The sequence below is a fragment of the Lissotriton vulgaris genome, chromosome 8 (assembly GCF_964263255.1).
Source record: "Lissotriton vulgaris chromosome 8, aLisVul1.2, whole genome shotgun sequence".
Taxonomy (NCBI): Eukaryota; Metazoa; Chordata; class Amphibia; order Caudata; family Salamandridae; genus Lissotriton; species Lissotriton vulgaris.
Window position 1 is genome coordinate 901536122 of NC_141696.1, and position 19994 is coordinate 901556115.

Consider the following 19994-nt stretch of genomic DNA (forward strand, 5'->3'; position numbering starts at 1 on the left):
TGCAATCCTTAGCAACTTATGTCCGGTGTTGAATATTCCATTTCTAGCAAAATTGTTGGAAAATGATTTGCACAACCAACTGAGCCAGCATATTGACCAATTCAACCTACTCAACAAATTTCAATCAGAACAGGGCACAACACTGAATCAGCCATTGTTCACATAGTGGACAACACCATTAAGATACTAGACTATAAATATTCTTACCTACTCATCCTCCTAGACCTCTCAGTTGTGTTTGACATGATCAATCACAACATACTACTAAAACTATTAGAAAGCAGAATAGGGCTGCCTGAGAAAGTGATCTCATGGTTCACATCCATCCTGCAGAATCACTCACAACGAACCAAACTAGGCAACACATTCTCAGATATCTCACAAGTGAGGTGCAGAGTCCCTCAAGAGTCGACTATTTACCTTGCTCTCTTTAACCTTCATTTGGAACAGTAACGGATATTCTCATACAATCAAATACATAGCACATGTATGCAGACAACACACAACTATAATTAAAGATATCCTTTCTAGATGACGACATCCAACTAAATAACTCTCTAGTCAAAATGCAGTTATGGCTATCTCAAAACTACTTCAAAACCAAACTCTCTGAAAACAGAATTCCTACTTTTCTAATCTCAAAGCTCCCCATTCCTCCAAGAGTGGTTCAAGCACCTAAACACCCTCCACTGCAAACCTACCATTATTCAGTCCACTAAATCCCTTGGAATAACACTAGACAAGAATCTGAACATGCTAGCACACATCAGTGCAACCATGCACAGTGTGTCATTCCTAATCAAAATACTGAAGAAATTGAAACTATTTCTGGCACCTCAAGACTTCAAACAAGCGGTACAATCATTAGTAGTCTCCAGACTAGAATACAGATCTGTGACCCTGTCAAGTCTTCCCAAAGTGAGAACAACAGCTCCACTCAAAAAGACCCTTAACGCAGCATCAAGACTAGTAACAGGCCCTAGATGCTTTGACCATATCACCCCATCGCTTAGGTATCCTGACTGGCTCCCCGTCGAGGCCAGAACTTAACTGAACATTTCTTGTCTCACACATAAACCATTTCATCTTAATGAAACAAGGGACCTGGCAGAAAACATTAGATTCTCACATGGCAGCCATTTCCTAAGAAGTGCAAACTCTCTCAGACTTGAAAACCCCTAGATTAATTGTAAATAATCTAATACAATTAGTCTGTTAGACAGCTAGCTATATGTTAGGTAGTGGTTAAAATAACTGATCAGAGATTTGTGATGAAATATGATCTGGCATAGCTAACCTTTGCCTTTATGTTATTAATAGTTAGTTTTTATATTATATACACACTCATTCTACATGATGATTTGTTGATGTGTAGTGCTTAAATAAGGATTTAGTGTAAAATACCAAATATTGTGTCTATGTACAGATTTTGGAGTTCAGGATGATGTGCTACGTGCCACCTCCCAACACTCTTGACTACAGGAGAATAACTCAGTAGAGGAAGAGCAAAAGGTACCTGTCAGTTTTTCTTTTCCTTTTCTCCAAAAAGGTCACAGTTGGGGCGTAGCCAGCAAGATGGACGATTATACGTGCTTGGTTGGACCTCCTGTCGAGCCCCATATTATCCTGCTCTAATCCTGTCCTCCTAAATGCCATTGGCCTCCACAGCTATTGGCAATAAGTGGTGGATGCATAGGACTTCGTAGACATTGGCACACAAATACGTGGTGGCACCCTGGAAGAAACAAATCCAGCAGAGCGTTGGAGGGCTCCACAGGCAATATGGTGCTGGCCTAGTCTATACATACAACGGCGGTGTGGCACACCAGTACCTGGGAGGCTCGGACCGGGATCCTGGTTCACACTGCCTGACGGCTGAAACTCCTTGTGTGTCACTTCCTTGTCGGAGAGGATTGTTCTACAGTGCGGATTCTGGGTGTGGCAGAGGAGGGGGGACTGGAAGATTCCAGCTGCCGGAGCTGTGCAAATGCAGGGCCTGGAATTGGTGGACCCTGCTCAAAGTGCTTAGGGAGAGACAGGAGCTGCTAAATGGGGTGAGTACTGACCGGAGCACATTGCTTCCCCTGCAGCTGCTGTGTGCTGGACCACTGAGGGCCTAGGTGTGGACTGTGGTGTGGCTCACCCTGGTGGTCCAGACAGTCCTGGATGGTGAACGCACACGTCTGGCCTGTGCTGTGTGTGGCCATTGTCTCGGTGCCTGCGAGTTGAACCTTGGATTCCCTATGTGCTGAAACGTGTACCGGGAGCCTTTGGGCTGCTGGGGGCCAACATCTCCCCTAGCAGAGTGGACCCGAAGACGGCCTAAAGTTTGGAGCTCCTGGGAGGCCAGAGTGGAGACACTGCCTCATCACTTAGGGCCAGTGAATGCAGTGCTTGCTGATGGAGCATTGGTGAGTGGTGTTCCCCTTGCCTGGATGCCTCGCCTGCAGGTGTGGGATCCCGAGCTGGGCCCCTGGGGGACACTATGGTGCCACTGATTAACATCCAGCTGGATACTATTAAAGATATATCCGGCATCTGAGTGTGTGGCATCAGGGCTGCGGGAGAGGCATGGCCCTTTCCTGAAGAATAATTTCTGTAGACAGAGAAATTAATTGGTGATTGGCGGGGCTCTGCATGGAGTGACTAAGATCCCATTGATCCTGTTGATGGAGAGAAGAGCTCTGTCTAGGGGAACAAAATACTTTTGATTCTTCATTGTAGTGGCAATGTGTGGAGTGGCTCCAACCACAAATGGGACCACAATGATGAAGGACAAGGGGGCAACGCCAACACATGCCAACAATATAGTAAATTATATGCAGGCAACCACGATGACATAAAAATTGGCAGAAGAGAAAGTGGAGCATCCCACCGTTTAGGGGACCCGACCATCTCAGATTTGATTGGGCCATTAAGGGTTCAAAAGTGGAACTGGCCATGGAAATAGATTTGCTGTCCACTGATGGGAACTTGCTCAGGGCAGACCTCCGTAAAACGGCAGTCCTGCAAAGGGAAGTGGTAACTCTCTGAGAGACGGTTTCAGACCTGCAGAAAATAATGGTGAGACTCGAAGAATGTTTTGAGGACTCCAAAGGAGGATATTAGAGGAATAACCTATGATTCGTAGGTTTCACCTGAGGAATCGGAATGTCAGTTCAGGGAACTGTTCATAGAGGAGTGGCTTAACAAAATTATGCACCAGTGCAAAATTCCCCAATTATTCACAGTTAAAAGCGCACACAGGGCCTTAGTGCAATCACTGTACATGGGTGTAGTGCCCTGTGCCATTATAGCCCGCCAATTTAATTTCCGAGATGATGATATGATCTTGCAATCGGTGTGGGTTAGAGGTCGACCAAACTTTGAGAGAAACCCACTCTTTCTCTTCCCAGACCACACCCAAAAAGTCCAAAACCAGTACAAAACATTCAGGGCCTACGTGATTTTCCTGGAAAAACTTTGGGGTGGTATATAGAGGAAAGGTACACTTCTTTACAGCGGAGGAGGGCAGTGACTGGGTGAATACACTTCCTCAAGATATTTCTCAGGCTCGTTTGATGTATGGTCCTTTCACGCACTGCATAGAAGCAATCGGCCTGCATCAAGAAAAAAGTTTGCGGAAAAGACACTTAGGCTCCTCAGAGCTACCAGGCCGCACTGAGGTGTGCTCAGAAGGCACCCTTTGGACACAGAGGCCATACCAGCATCCTTAGACTCAATCTTGTGCAGACGGAGCAGTCCATACTCAGACACGGACAGTGTGGATGGGGGTCTGGCCTGACTATAGATTGGAATGTAGTAATTGTGGACATAGAGAGGTACCCTGGAGTAAAGCTCTCTGAGCCAAAGAACTGCTGACAGCCTAGCGCATATATGTGCCAGCAGGTGTTGTTGATTTGTTGCCCTAGACCCAACACAGTAATACCACTCTATCCTGGTTTGGGGACTGCCACTGTGAATGATACCTGACCCTGATAACCCAGTAGATGTGATAAATGCCTGATGAAGGTAGTAGTGGGTGCTGGCAGGGCCCGTAGGGATCAGGGGTCAGGGCGCTGAGATGGTTGTGTTGGGACTACATCTTGCGGCTGACTGGGGATTGCTGACCTCCAGCCATGAGACTAGTTATTTATTTATTGTGTCTTTTGGCTGAATAAATACGTAGAATGTTGGGATTGGGGCAGGAACAACAGGCTTCTGCACTGCCCTTTAACGGAAAGCGAAAGTTAGAGTTACTCCCCAAGGAGGGGGGGAAATGATGTTCAGTTTTATGCACAGTTCCAGGGAATGGCAAGCTGCCTAAAGAAATGGAGGTCTGGTTGTGCGGTAAGGATGTGTTTATTAAAAAATCTGTACCTTGCGTGGATGATATGTTGCAAGCTGTATGGAGTATGAAGTATTTACATTCATGACATGAAATGTCAGGGGGTTAGCACAACTAGAGAAATGATCGAGAGTGTATGCCTACCTCAAACAATACTGTATATCTGTGGCTTTCTTGCAAGAGACGCATGTTTTGGGAGACTGTATTCCAAGAATGCATAGGAGGTAGAGTGGTCAGGTTTATGCAACATAATATTCAGGATCTGCTAGGGTGGCCCTGATTTGGGTGGCATCTTGGGTGCCCTTTCAACATTGGGGACATGTACTAGATCAAGAGGATCACTTTGTAATCCTACATGAAATTCTGGATGGCCTTGAAGTGTGCTTTCTTCAAGTTTATGCCCGTGGCACCAACTGTGCACATTTGTTGCTGGACTGGTGATGACTGTCACCCCCTATCTGATGGCTGACATGATACTAGCAGGTGATTGTAATCGTGTGATTGATAGAAGGCTGGATGGAAGGCTGGATCTCCCGCCCCCCCCCCCTGGAAACACAACCCAAATATGACGGGGCAGAGTTTTGAGTTAGTGGATTGTTGGAGAGTGAGATATCCTTCTTCTAGGCAGTTTTCCTGCTATACTCCCACCACGGGAACAAATAGCCACCTGGATTACTGTCTTACTACACCCAGCATGGCTCCACAAATTGTCGAGATATCCTATCTAGCGCAATATATATGTGATCACTCCCACTCTTGGTATGCCTGTGGAAGGGCTGTGTACGCCATGTTGCCTACGTGCAGAGGCGCTTATGTATCTACCCTTTGCAGCCGCAGTGCCGGAGGAGCTCACTAATTATTTCAAGTAACAGAGCTCATGATTTGGAAAAAATGAAGGTAAAACTCGGTGGGATATGTTTAAAAACCACATGTAGGGCCCATCAGCAATTATTCCAAGATCTGCCCCGTAAAGAATCACAACTAAAAGACACGGAACACAAGCTTCTCTCACAACCACAGTGGTTGGAGGGCTGGCAGTGTGTCTGTATTGACCTCCTGGATTATTGGTGCCAGCTCCAAAAATATACTTACACGGCGTATCGACAACAGGAGACAGATCAGTTGCCATGTTAGCATGATTGACACAACAGAGTCCAGGGAACTGATTCTGGTGCTCCACGACGAGTACAGAAATTTAGTTAACCCCTTCGGTGCTCATGACGAGCTCAGCTCGTCATGAGCCATGGCGCTCCGATGCTCATGACGAGCTCAGCTCGTCATGCCTGTGGAACGCTCAGGTGCGGGGAGAATTCCTCTGCTGTGCTGAGTGTTCCACAGGAGCCAATGCACCTGTGACGAGCTCAGCTCATTATTAGCACAGGTGCGCCGTGCCTCATGACGATCTCAGCTCGTCATGAGCATGCGGGCGCTGTGTGCGCCCTCCTCCCCCCAGCACAGTGGGGAAATAACCCCCGCAGCAAAGGGGTAAACTCCCAGTCAGCAATGAATGCAGTTTTTGAGACCATCTCAAAAGGGTATATGTCTAATGATGGAAGGGAACTGAAAACGGTCGGACAACGTTTTTGGCGAATGTAAATGTACCTAAACTGAGCGCAGAGAAGCGGTCGACTCAAGTGTCGACATATAGACCACTATCAAAACGTAGGGCCCCATTAGGATGGCGGGCGGATCACCCCCGCTGGGACGGCAGTAGCCACAGCCGGCGTGGCGGGGGCAATCCGCCCGCCATCCATACAGAAATGACCCCCCACCATATTATAATGGCTGGGGGGTCCGCGGCGGACGGAAAGCACCATCTGACGCTTTTCCGCCCGGTTGACATGTCGACCGGGCGGAAAAGGGTTCTATATGGTGGCGGTGTCTGAAAGACATCGCCAGCCATATTGGAATTTGGGTTTACAGATGCCTTTCCGTGGGGGCATTGCCACCATGGAAAGGCATGCAGAGTCAGCTTGGGGCGCCTGTTGGGGCATGGGGGGTGTACATGGGCGCGGTGCCTGCCATGTTGTGCATGGAAGTGCACAACATGCCTCCCTGGCATTGTGGCGGGCGGAGCTGAGTGCACCGTCCATCACAATGTTAGGGCGGCAGGATGCGCCTGCCACTGTGGTGAGCGCACCCTAATGGCACACACGGGACCCCCACCCCTATGGCGGGCGGTTCCTTTTTACGACGGAATCTTGGGTAGGCAAAGTCCGCCTGCCATCCTAATGTGCCCCTTAATGTTGACGCCAAAATACTAAGTGTTATATTGGCAGCCCGGCTGCTCCCTTACTTACCTGTTTTGATGCATGAAGACCAATGCAGATTAACCTTACGTAAACTATTCCAAATTATCCAGTCCCGGGTGTCTGCGAGGGGTCATAAGCATTGGCATTCCTCTATGTCCAACAAACATTTGCCTCAGTCATATGGGAATATCTCTTGCATGTGTTGGAGAAGGTGGGTCTCGGTCATAAGTACATATTCTGGAATAAATGACTGTATACCAATCTGATTAGATACAAAACAGGTAAACTGGTGCCTCCAAGCTTCCAACTATGATGTGGTATCAGACAGGGCTGCCCTCTGTCACCCTTATTGTTCTCCCTTGTGGTTGAACCATTGGCTGTACTGTTGTGACGCAGAATTGAACACTGGTGTCACCCATGTGGTGTCTCTCAGTGCCAACAATGCCCTTGTTTATTTGTGAGGTGTGAAAGAAATATATCCTGGTGATAATGAGGGTGCTGGATGATTTCAGTGTGGTGTCAGAACCACAAATAAATCCTCAAAAATTTCAGTTGTTACCATAGGGTAAATTGTTTGCAATGGGCCATGCGATGTTACCACAAGTTGAGCTTACAAACGGTGAAAAAGAACTACAGTATTTTGGAATATGCATTGCCTATGGGAAACAGCAATTGTTAGACCTTAACATAGGCCGAGTAATGGACGGCCTTCATTCATCGACACAGTTTTGGAAATAAAACCCTCTCTCACTCATGGGAAGGGCATCCCTACTTAAGCTGGTGGTAATACTGCAGTGTTCATATGTGCTACAGGGTACTTTCTATGAGAGCTCTGGAAGGTACTTCAAAGAGCTGGAAAGTTTATCATAGACCTCCTTTGGGCCACAAAACTGAATGGGTTTTGCCATTTTGAATCATACATGGGAACGAGGAGGGATTGAACTCCTTAATTTGGAACTCTATTATTTTGCGGCTCATCTTCAGCACGCCATATATTGGTTAGATGAAGGTAACAACTGGGAAAAGAGACTCGTCAGTGGCTCCCATGGGGACGCCATCCTCCCACAAAGGCTAATGAGTGGTCAATGGATAACAACGGCGATGCCTGCCCTGGTTCGGCAAGTAATACAGATATGGGAATGGACTGTTAGGAGGGTAATCCGTCGTGCACTCTATTCATGAGATATGTCGATTTCGGTGCTGAAACAATTTTTAGACTTCACAGAGGAAATATCAGAACAGAGTTGGTGAGATGGAGGTTGTGACATCCCAGGTGACCTATATCTAAGGGGAAAGTTAATAATCCGTGATGATGCATCGGACTCCTTTATGCTTAGGGCGGGTCAATACATACAAAATTCCAAGATGTTGGCTACAACTCAGGAAATTTGTCTGTATTTTCCTGAAGAGCCATTGACACTGAGGATCTACCAACCATAATACCAGAACACATGAGCAATGTGAGGGAATGTTAAGTGAGCTTCTTAATACAGGAGACTGTGAAAAAGTCCATATGGGGTGCGCACTGTGAGTTCTAATGCATGTTTTAAGCTGATCCAAAGTAACTACGCACACCGTGCATATCTCTTGCCCAAGACTCTCCATGATATACACCCTACATGATCTGACCGATATTCAAGATGTGGAGACCCTGCTGCAGGGTTTGATTATATGATGTGGAGCTGCGCTCCAATATTATCCTACTGGGGAGAGATTGTGCGATGTTTAAATGATGCAACAGCATGACCCATGCACAATACTACTGGGACTGATCCCAGAATATCCCCAAAAAACATACCCGTAAGTTTCTAATGTTGGGCTTAGTACTGGCAAAAAAACACATTTGCATCACATGGATGGGAGAACACCCTCCCAGGTACACTGAACGGTATGAAATATGCCTGAGTGGCGGTAGCAGAGGAAGTTAGAATGAAGCATGTGAGACACGATGAACAATTGGATGAAAATTGTCAGCATGGAGACAGATGCTTGTAGATCTTATGGGTGAGATGTCATTTGAACAGGACACTGGTATTACATCATAGACGAAAAAAACGTGGAGAGTTAGTGATAATGGATCAAGTAGAGGGGGGCAGCTATGGACACTAATGGGAAGGCCAGTGTATAGTCTGGACTATGACCACTGAAACTGCAAGTGTGGAATTACAATTAGACAGAGGTACCTACGCCGAACACCTACAACCTGACTGGCTTAATGTAATATGAATATTTAATGTGTACTCCAATGAGCAGATTTGGGGTGAGGGACGAGATGTTTTAAGCATATATGTATCTTTTTAAAATTGCTCCTGCACATGTGTTTATGTCATGAGCAATTTCTAAGAATGATGAGATATCCATTTATGTAAAAATCAATAAAAGTCATATTTTGTAACAAAAAAAAGTCACAGTTCCCTTCTGAGGTTTAGAAAATCTACTGGGTGTGACCCCAATGATCGGGGTTTAACCCGACAGCTGTTTCTGCGTTTTTGTGCCAGTAATGTTCAATTTGTCTTTCAAATTAATGGTGGAATACTGTTGGCTGCATTTTTTCATATCTATTCAAGGAATAACATGGAATCAATAGGTGGCTCAAACTGAATGATGGTGAAAGTCCCAGTGGTGAGAAGGCCAGAAATCCCCTGAGTCGCAGAATACGGGATCACAGAGATAGTACATTTTGAAGCTTCACAGAATTTGAGCTTGTAATGTTGGATTCCAAGTTAAGAGGGGTGATAACTTATTACCTCTGATCTCCTCTTGGTTGTATCCATCTCTGATTTCTTTTATCATTTAATGAAGTTTATGCTACGCAAGGGGGCGCAAAGGCGACGCAAAACCTAAGTAAGATTTATCAAGCCATCCAAGGCCACCTTGAATGGCTCTGCATGGCTTGTTAAATGTAGAGTTAAGCAAAAGTAGCACGAATCGCTGCCTTGTATTGCTCTGTGCCAGGGAGGCATTCCTTGGGTAGAGCGTGAGTATTCCCACTCATCCACCCATGGAACTTGGCACATTCCCAGATTTGCCATTAGTGGTAGACAAGGGTATGCGTCAAAATGCTATGCCTCCCCAGATGAGGGGTAACAAGGAAAAATATATCTTTATTTCTTCTCATCTGTTCCTGTTTCTACCTATCCTGTATAAAAACAATCATGCCTACAATGCAGGCACTGTTGCACCATGATGCAAGTGTGCCTGCGTTGGTGCTAGGCAGCCAAAAGTGCGCCAGTGCTAGGAAAAGACAGGAATCTGATGCATAATGGAAAGAAGAGCGCATTCCTGCCCTTTTCCCTTTCGTACAGCTAAGCAAGGTGGTTTGCTGCATTGAGCTGTGTGAAGGAAAGATAAATCTGCCCCCAATGTTGTAGTCATGCAAAAAAATATGATTAAACTACACTGCCTGGGGGGCGTGGCTTAGGTGCCGGCAAGTCATGGCGCTTCCCCAGTGAGCTCCGCGCTGCTACGAGCTCTTCGTGCCACATGTAGACCTCAAACTGCTCCGTAGAGGTCTCCGCAGGCAGCTACAGTCGCTGGAAGATGCCAGGAGGCAGAGGGGAATTATGAGGACATCGGGCTGACTTTGAAAGCACCTCTTTTCTCTGCCGGTAATTTTCTCTGTTCTCGGACGCTGACAGCCTCTGTTTGACGGTCCATTAGACTGCTCCTGCTCCTTAATTTTTTGCGTGTCCACTATCTCATTTATGGCTTTATTGTGGTGTAAAACCTGACGATATGATGCTTCATTTTCTGGGCTATTATTTTCTTTTTTTTTTTTACCTCAGCTGTCTTTGCCTTCATTACTGTGTGAGAACGGCCGCCATTTTGTGGAAAAAACATGAATGCCCGTTTTTATCTTTTGAAGCTCCTGCAATGTTGATGGTTTCAAGGGACTCTTACTAGCCTATCTTGTCTGGTGGCTATTGCTGACTTCATCAATTTAGAGTGCATGCAGCATATCCCGTGTCCACTTTCTATTCATTTCCTGCAGTGTGGTGTAAAACGTGATTCTTACTGGCTTTTCTGATGTGGCAATTTTTCTTGTCTGCCTCCATTGCACTCCAATTAAGGTTTCACCAGTCGTCTCATGGATATTGGCATTGACGCTTGTTTCTAATCTCCTTGAGGTTCATGTCATTCCATTTACATTGCAAATACTTTGAAATATAATATGACTGGTCCTTCTTTCTGCATATTTTCTCCAATTTGTCATGGAAGTTATATGACTATGTATGACTGCTCTCCTTATCTCCAGTTAGGCAATTAGACTTTACCACAGAGTCTCTCAGCCTTTCATATCTGTTTGCCTCCTGTTCTTTTTATACTTACCACATACTTATGCCTATTTACTTATTCTACGCTCTTTTCAACGTGACTGATTGTGCCCATATTCTCAACTGAAATTTTCAACATGTCTCACGAGTCAGGTACTCCTAAGCATTCTGTCATTGGAACTAAAGTTAAGAGACCAAAAAATGACCCACCGTCTCCTACTTCATCCTCAAGTTCTGTTCTGGATTCTATCTTGGAAGAAGTTCATTGTCTTCAACCATTCATGTCTGCTACTAATGTCAAACTTAATCAAATTGAGGCAAAACTGGCTGTTATGGATTGCAAAGTTCTGGAGCTGGAACAGCGTGTTAGCGATATCCAAGATGTTTCATCCAAGATGCCTTCATTGGAACAAGAGATTCATAAATTAAAGCTTCACACTGAGGACCTTGAAAATCGTAATCGGAGGAATAACCTACGCTTTTTTGGTCTACCTGAAAATGTGGAGGGGTCGGACTTGGTGTCTTTTTTACAGAAATTCCTGTTGGATCTTCTAGAACTCCAGCCTACATCTCACCCTCTTAATATCCAGAGAGCCCATCATTTAGGCCGTCTTCAACCTAATGCTTCTAAACCCCGTGGTATTATTATGCTATTTCTCGAGTTTACCGAATTAATGACTGTGTTGAAGGCTGCTAAACTTAAACGGTGTCTTGTATGGTCTGGTCACAATATTTTCATCTCTCAAGATCTCTCCAGTGCAACGAATGCTCGACATAAAGAATTCTTGAATCTTCGTCCTCAGATGAGACAATTGAACATCCAGTATGGCATCATACATCCGTGTTTTTGTAACATCACACATAATGGTCGTACTCGCTCATTTGATGATCCACAGAAGCTCCAGTAATTTTTGCAGCATTTATATTCCTCTGGCATGGACACTAATGATTGATGAATCTCTTTTCTTTTTTTGTCTCTTCTTCCTTTTTGTCATTTTTCTGTCTGGACAGTTTTGAGCTTTGTTCTCTATGTTTCTCCTCTACTCTCCATTTTACCTCTGTTGGTAATGTATTCTTGAGGTCTTAACTACACTTTTTTCCATCTGTGTTGCTCGTGGGGTTCGCTTCCTCTTCGGCGTATCCATGCTCCTGCTACTTCGGTTTCTCTCTTATACTCAGATCAGGCTCTCATGCCTTGGTCAGATCACTTTTTTCTTGCTTTCCTTCTATTCTCTTTTTCTTCTTCTTCCTTACCCTCTTCCCCTTCTCTCTGTCCCTTTTACCTTCTCTACTCTCCTTTTATGTGCATCTCCTCTTATAGTGTGTCCCTCTACTGGTTGGACTCCTCTTAAGTCTATTCTTTCTTGTTCTGCAATGTATCCCCTTCTCAGTTATTACATGCAATTTTTGGAAGTTTTGGTATTCGTTGTAACATTTTATGTCTATCATCTCCTTACGTGGCTTGTTTTTTCTTTCAGGTGTTTTCCCGAAATGTTTCACATCCCTTCGTGAACTACCTTCCCTACCCTCCATTATGTGTAAACTTGTTTCGTGGAATGTTCGTGGTATCGGAAACCCGATTAAGCGTCAAAAGGTACTGTCTCACTTATCTAAAATTAATTTTCTCTTATGTTTCTCGTAAATAGAAGGCAGCGCAGAAAAAATATGAGGTTCAACTTAACCATATTAAGGAGTTGGAACACACATATTTCACCTCTAAATCGTCCACTGCTCTTCGACTATTGATCAAAGCTAAGTCGGACCTCAATAAATTGGCTACGACTGACGATTGCAACGTACTTCTCAAAATAAAGGCCAAATACCATAGGGGTCAAAACAAAGCCGGCCGTATGTTAGCTAACTATTTAAAGATCAAATCTGAACGTAAAACGATTGGTCCTATCCTGGATGAGTCTTCTAATAAACTGGTTTCATTGGATGAAGATATTGCTTATGTTTTCCATAAGTACTACCAGTCTCTTTATTCCGATGATACCTTCTACCCAGAATTTACATAACTTTTTTTCTGGCCTTCCCTCAACACCTTCCCTGCCTGATGAATTTAATGCTTTAGAAGCTGCTATCTCTTCTCAAGAGGTACTCAATGCAATAAAATCATTAATAAAGTCTAAAGCTCCGGGGCCCGATGGCCTTACCACTGAGTTTCACACTACTTTTTCCTCCATTTTTGTCCCACATCTTCTTACGCTGTTTAATTCTTTTATTTCTGATGCTAAGGCCTCTGGATCCTTTATGGATGCATTGATTATTATAATTCCTAAACCAGACAAAGACCACTCTTGTTGTAAAAATTTCCGTCCCATTTCGTTAATAAACTATGATTGGCATCTGATAATGCAAGAATGTTCACTAATGTTATTTCTTTTGCCAAAAAATATAAATCCCCCCTTGCCACCCTCTCTTTAGATGCTGAGAAGGCCTTTGATCGCATCAATTGGCAATTTATGTTTGCAACTCTTCAGTGGATTGATTTTGGGCCCTCTTTTATTTCTTTCGTTAAATTATTATACTCCTGTCCCAGAGCTAGTATTTTTGTTAATAATCTCTTTTCTAAATTCTCTCCGTTATCAAGAGGTACCAGACAAGGTTGTCCTCTCTCCCCTCTGCTTTTCATCCTCTGCCTTGAACCTTTTTTAAAACCTATTCGTGTTAATACACAAATTAAAGGTTTTCAGCATAACTTCCTTGAAAAAAAACTCTCTGGTTATACTGATAACGTATTCGTTTACATATCCGATCCCATTAATTCCCTTCCTCCCTTCTTAGATGAAGTCCGGCTTTATTCTAGCATATCTGGTTATAAATTGAATTTGTCCAAAACTGAGGTGCTACCCTTGAACTCCTTTTGTTACCAGTTCATGTTTGATGATACAGAATTTGCTTGGTGTCCCTCTAAAATTAAATATCTTGGCATCTGGTTTGCCCCCTCCATACATGATACCCTTAAGCTCACATTTACTGCTCTTATCTCCAAGCTTAAATTACTCTTACTTAATTGGTCTCCAATATTTTTATCATGGTGGGACAGACTAGATACCATAAAAATGATAATCTCTCCTCATGTTTTGTACACACTTTCCATGCTTCCTGTAAAAATTCCCCTCTCTTACTTTTCCCAACTTAATTCGGTTTGTTCAAAGTTCCTGTGGAATAACCAGCACCCACGTATTGCCATGGCCAAGTTTATTCGTCCTAAAGGAGAAGGTGGGGTACGTTTTCCAAATTTCAAATTATATTACTCTGCTTTTTTACTTAAACAATCTTTTGCTTTAGCTTATGATTATGGGGACACTCCCACTCCAGCGTGGATTATTTATGAACGCTCCCTCCTTAAGGATTTCTCATTCCAGGACGTAATTTTCATGTCCAACAGTACCATTTTGTCTACAAATCAAAAGTTAAAATATTCTAAATACCTGTTATATAACACCTTTTCTGATGGTTTCACACCACTACAATGTTTTCTATATTCCTCTTTATGGTTTAATAAATACCTTAAATATAAGGGTACATTTTTTTACTTTAAATACTGGAAAGAAAAGGGTATTCTTTATGTACATCAACAGGTGCATCTTGGATCTGTTATCCCTTTTCCTACCCATCAAACTACCTATCACCTACCAGACTCTTTCTCTGCTCAATATACCATTATTTCCAATGCTTTACAATCCCATCTGGCCACCTTTGACTTCCCTGTAGACACACCTTCACTTACTCCTTCCTCTCCTTTATTCTCACTTTTCCCTACTCATAGACCCAAAGTGGCTCATGTTTATAAGTTGTTGTTGTCTAATATTGCTGAGCGACCAAATCTCCTATTGAACTTGCCTGGGAAACTGATTTAGTTGTTTCCCTTTCTGTTTCCACTTGGGATAAGTTGTGGTCTAAATTGTTCAAAATTTCTCCTGCTGCACCTATTACGCAATCCTTATATTCTATTTACAATAGAGCCATTATTACTCCTGTCTGTATTTCTAAATTTTCCCCATCTTACTCTCAGCTGTGTTGGTCATGTTCCACTGTTAAAGGTACACTATTGCATCAATTATATGACTGTTCTAATGTTTCCTCGTTTTGGAAATCAGTTTGGGATATTTGTATGAAAGTTTTTCATTGTGCTCTTCCAATGTCATTTCAAAATGTCTTTTTAGGATCCTTATCACCCGATATTATTGCCACATCTCCTATTTCCTTGTTATTTGACCTTTTTATTGCACTTGCTTTTAAAGGTATTTTATCTTCTTGGAAAGATACTTATAAAATTTCTATAGTAACTTGCTGGAATTTTGTTTGCGATGAACATAGGATTTCTACTGTCTCTTCTCTTTCCCTTTCTAGCAAAATTAAATCTGATCTTCTCTAGTTACCTTTTACTACTTATCTTTCTACTTCTCCTCCTGTTTTTTAGCTGCCTTTCTTTTGCTCTTTGATAATTTCCTCCTCTCTTTTCATTTTTTCTCCTTTCTTTTTGTTCTTCTTTTTCATTTCTTTCTCCCTCTCTCTTCTCTTTTACATTGTATATCTCTTTACTTCTTTCACAACATGGTTTTAGTATTCATTTGGTCCTTTTTGTTACTAAGTTTTATATCTGAATATATTTTGTATTTTCTATTCTCAATTTAGTACTTGTATTCTACTGTATTATTTCCTGTAAAACTCTAATAAAAATCTCTTCAACAAAAAAGAACTACACTGCCTGCCAGTTCCAGACTGTCTATCGTTGAAACATCAGTCTATCGATGGACATTCCTCCCCTTTTGTCAAGGAAAGTTTTCATCTGTACATCTTGTTATTTTAAAACTTCCAATTCTGCACTGTTAACAATAACTAGTTTAACACCTGCTGTTTTGCCGAGTACATACTTTATACCATGAAGCTTTGACACACTTCCCTACATTTTTTTCCATCTCTATTATCTTTTCACATAGCTCCTAAAGCCTGGCTTTTCAAATAATATTGTGCTTCAGCTAAGCTGGCAGTAATCCCTTTGTGCCAAGAACCCAGTGATGTTGGGTGTGTGCTCTATAACAAAGAAGTAACACCACAACAATGAGATGTTTTGTCCTGGACATCAAGAATGAGTTCTGTCCTCAACAGGAAAAAAACAAAAATGGGCATTACAAATGCATCAATTGTGTTGAGCCGGCGTAAGTCTATGCTTTATAAATGAAAACGTTCTTTTTTGTTCTTTTTTTTTGCTGCCCATTGATCACACTCTTTACCTAAACTACCCAATCTCAATGTCAGCAGCACTTTTTGTGCAATGGGTGGGGGACAGTCCCTGACTCAGCTGCCCAATGTGTGTTCTCTCTATGCTGCGTTGTGCGCATTAAAGATGAAAAACATGCAGTAAATTAGGAAAAGTTTGATTATTTTATGAATCTGAGGCATATTGACTGCCCTGTTGAGTGAACACATTTGAAAACGAGCAGGTTTTATGCTTCGGAGCTGCTGAGCAGCGCATTTGACCCTTCAAAAAACGTTTTTCAGAATATGAAGGTGATTTTGCAAAGCATTGTGGGTTTGCCCATATAACTCTACCGGCATTTTATAGTGACAGTTATTCGTAAATATTTCCTTATTATTTGGACAGAGTTTAAGGAGAGTTCAACAATCCCCCTAAATTTGGGAATCGCCGCCTGCTCTCTTTTCCTTAATTCCCTTTTTGCCTTTTAGGTTTTTCCTCTCTCTCTTCTTCTGGGCGTCTTGATCCTAGCGCAAGGACACACAGCGTGTTGTAACCAGGCGCTTTACAAACGGAAATATTATTATTATTATTATTATTATTATTATTATTATTATTATTATTAATTTACCTTGTGTGTTTGCAGATTTTCTCCTGAAGCATCTAGATTCACCAACCAACCTTCATACATCCACCATCATTCAAATATATAGGAAATACATTTTTTACTCCTTTTATTCTGAACTGTAAACCGCAGAAATGTTGCCAGGTATCATTTCCTACGATTATGAGTGTTAGTTAGTAAAGGATTGTGGTCATGCAGCTGTGATGCACAGGGATGAAGTAGCCAGAGTCCCTTATAAATTTCACTTCATATTTTGTGGACAGAGTGTAACAGCTTTTTGATCTAGTAATCCTTTTTAGCTGTATGTAATGGCAGCTGTAACCTTTTCCCCTTAAGCTTCCACTTTCAACTGAAGAGATAGGACAAAATGAATTTTTGCTAAATGGTGCATGAGCAAAGCTTCAACATAAACCAGACTTTTAGAGTCCATTGCAGCAACATGCGTGACCTGTGCTCATCTCAGAGACAATACATTCAATCACTTGGAGTCCACTGTGTAGAACAAGCTAACAACACTGTTTTTATTGCTTCCAATTAGAAAAGTGCAGATTATTTCTGCTGATTTGTTATCAGTTTCACTCACAGAACCTTTGCTGTGAGCCCAACAGAAGGGCCTACTCTGGGGCTACTTTGTGAAAATGTTACTTGCATTAAATGGACCATTTGCGTTAAAGGAAATTGACCGATATTAACAGATAGAAGTGCTGAACCATACCATTTATTTGACTGTTTCTGAGAGCAAAGAAGGCACACATTAAACTCTTTTGAAAGGTCCTATACCGCAAAAAAGGCAGAATAGTACACCAAACCAAATTATGCTTTATTTTTGTAACAGACCATGTCTCAAAACGATGGGTCATATTTAGGAGTTTTGTGGTACAGGGCAGCACAGAAAGTCTCCTTGCTACGCTGCCCTGCGTCACAGGAAAAATGCAGAAATGCACAGTATTTATCCAATGTGGTGCATTACTCTCCTTTTCCATTGTGCTGGAGCCATTTTTTTGGTATACCCACGCAATCCCATAGAACAACTACCAGGGCCGGACTGGGAGCTGAAACTAGCCCTGGCACACTGCTCAGCCAGCCCCCCTAGGGGGGTAGAGGAGGATGCGGCCGAGCTGAGTGCCAGGGCCGGTTTTGGCCTATTTTGTTGCAGGGGGCTGATATTGCCGGCCCCTGGTAACAAAACTGGCCCCCAGGGGCACAAAACCGGCCCCCACCCTGGCGGCCCCCGGGAAAATGCACAGTGCCCGCTACAGCCAGTCCGGCCCTGACAACTACCCAGGGCAGAGTAACACAATGCAGTGAATTGCTCTGCATTTCCTTACTACATATTTTTGGAGCTACTCAAAGTCATGCAAAGTGGCCTCGCGTGGCTTCAAAAATATGACTTAAGTTTTGCGTCGCTCTTCCACAACAATGCATGGTGTAAGAGCGAGACATCACAACTGTAAAATGTTACTTGCATTAAATGGACCATTTGCGTTAAAGGAAATTGCCCTATATTAACAGATAGATGTGCTGAACCATACCATTTCTTTGACTGTTTCTGAGAGCAAAGAAGGCACACATTAAACTCTTTTGAAAGGTCCCATAACGCAAAAGAGGCAGAATAGTACACCAAACCAAATTATGCTTTATTTTTGTAACAGACCACGTCTCAAAACGATGGGCAATATATAGGAGTTTTGTGGTATAGGGCAGCACAGAAAGTCACCTTGCTACGCTGCCCTGCGTCACAGGAAAAGGACAGAAATGCACAGTATTTATCCAATGTGGTGCATTACTCTCCTTTTCCCTTGTGCTGGAGCCTTTTTTTTGGAACACCCACGCAATCCCATAGAACAACTACCAGGGCCGGACTGGAAGCTGAAACCAGCCCTGGCACACTGCTCAGCCAGCCCCCCTAGTGGGGTAGAGAAGGATGCGGCCGAGCTGAGTGCCAGGGCCGGTTTCGGCCTATTTGTTGCAGGGGGCTGATATTGCCGGCCCCGGTAACAAAACTGGCCCCCAGGGGCACAAAACTGGCCCCCACCCTGGTGGCCCACCAGGAAAATGCCCAGTGCCCGCTACAGCCAGTCCGGCTCTGACAACTACCCAGGGCAGAGTAACACAATGCAGTGAATTGCTCTGCATTTCCTTACTACATATTTTTGGAGCTACTCAAAGTCATGCAAAGTGGCTTTGCATGGCTTCAAAAATATGACTTAAGTTTTGCGTCGCTCTTCCACAACAATGCATGGTGTAAGAGCGAGACATCACAACTGTAAAATGTTACTTGCATTAAATGGACCATTTGCGTTAAAGGAAATTGCCCTATATTAACAGATAGATGTGCTGAACCATACCATTTCTTTGACTGTTTCTGAGAGCAAAAAAGGCACACATTTAACTCTTTTGAAAGGTCCCATAACACAAAAAAGGCAGAATAGTACACCAAACCAAATTATGCTTTATTTTTGTAACAAACCACGTCTCAAAACGATGGGCCATATTTAGGAGTTTTGTGGTACAGGGCAGCACAGAAAGTCACCTTGCTACGCTGCCCTGCATCACAGGAAAAGTACAGAAATGCACAGTATTTATCCAATGTGGTGCATTACTCTCCTTTTCCCTTGTGCTGGAGCCGTTTTTTTGGAACACCCACGCAATGCTCATAGAACAACTACCAGGGCTGGACTGGGAGCTGAAACCAGCCCTGGCAAACTGCTCGTCCGGCCCCGCTAGGGGGGTAGAGGAGGATGCGGCCGAGCTGTGTGCCAGGGCCGGTTTTAGCCGATTTTATAGCAGGGGGCTGATATTGCCGGCCCCCGGTAACAAAACTGGCCCCAGGGGCACAAAACCGGCCCCCACTCTGGCGGCCCACCGGAAAAATGCCCAGTGCCCGCTACAGCCAGTCCGGCCTTGACAAATACCCAGGGCAGAGTAACACAATGCAGTGAATCGCTCTGCATTTCCTTACTACATATTTTTGGAGCTACTCAAAGCCATGCAAAGTGGGTTTGCCTGGCTTCAAAAATATGACTTAAGTTTTGCGTCGCTCTTCTACAACAATGCATGGTGTAAGAGCGAGACATCACAACTGTAAAAAGCTCTCTGAATAACCATATGTAAGATATGGTGAAATATAATAAGGCTGTTCTATAAATCCCTAGATGGACTACGATCGATAATTATGAATATAAGGAAACGTTAATTATTGAGGCATGTGCCTAGTACATTTGTTCATCCTTGATGTCATTGTTTAGATGTGAAGATTACCGATATCCCAGATGAAATATGTATATATTTTCTTTTTTAGGAATAATAG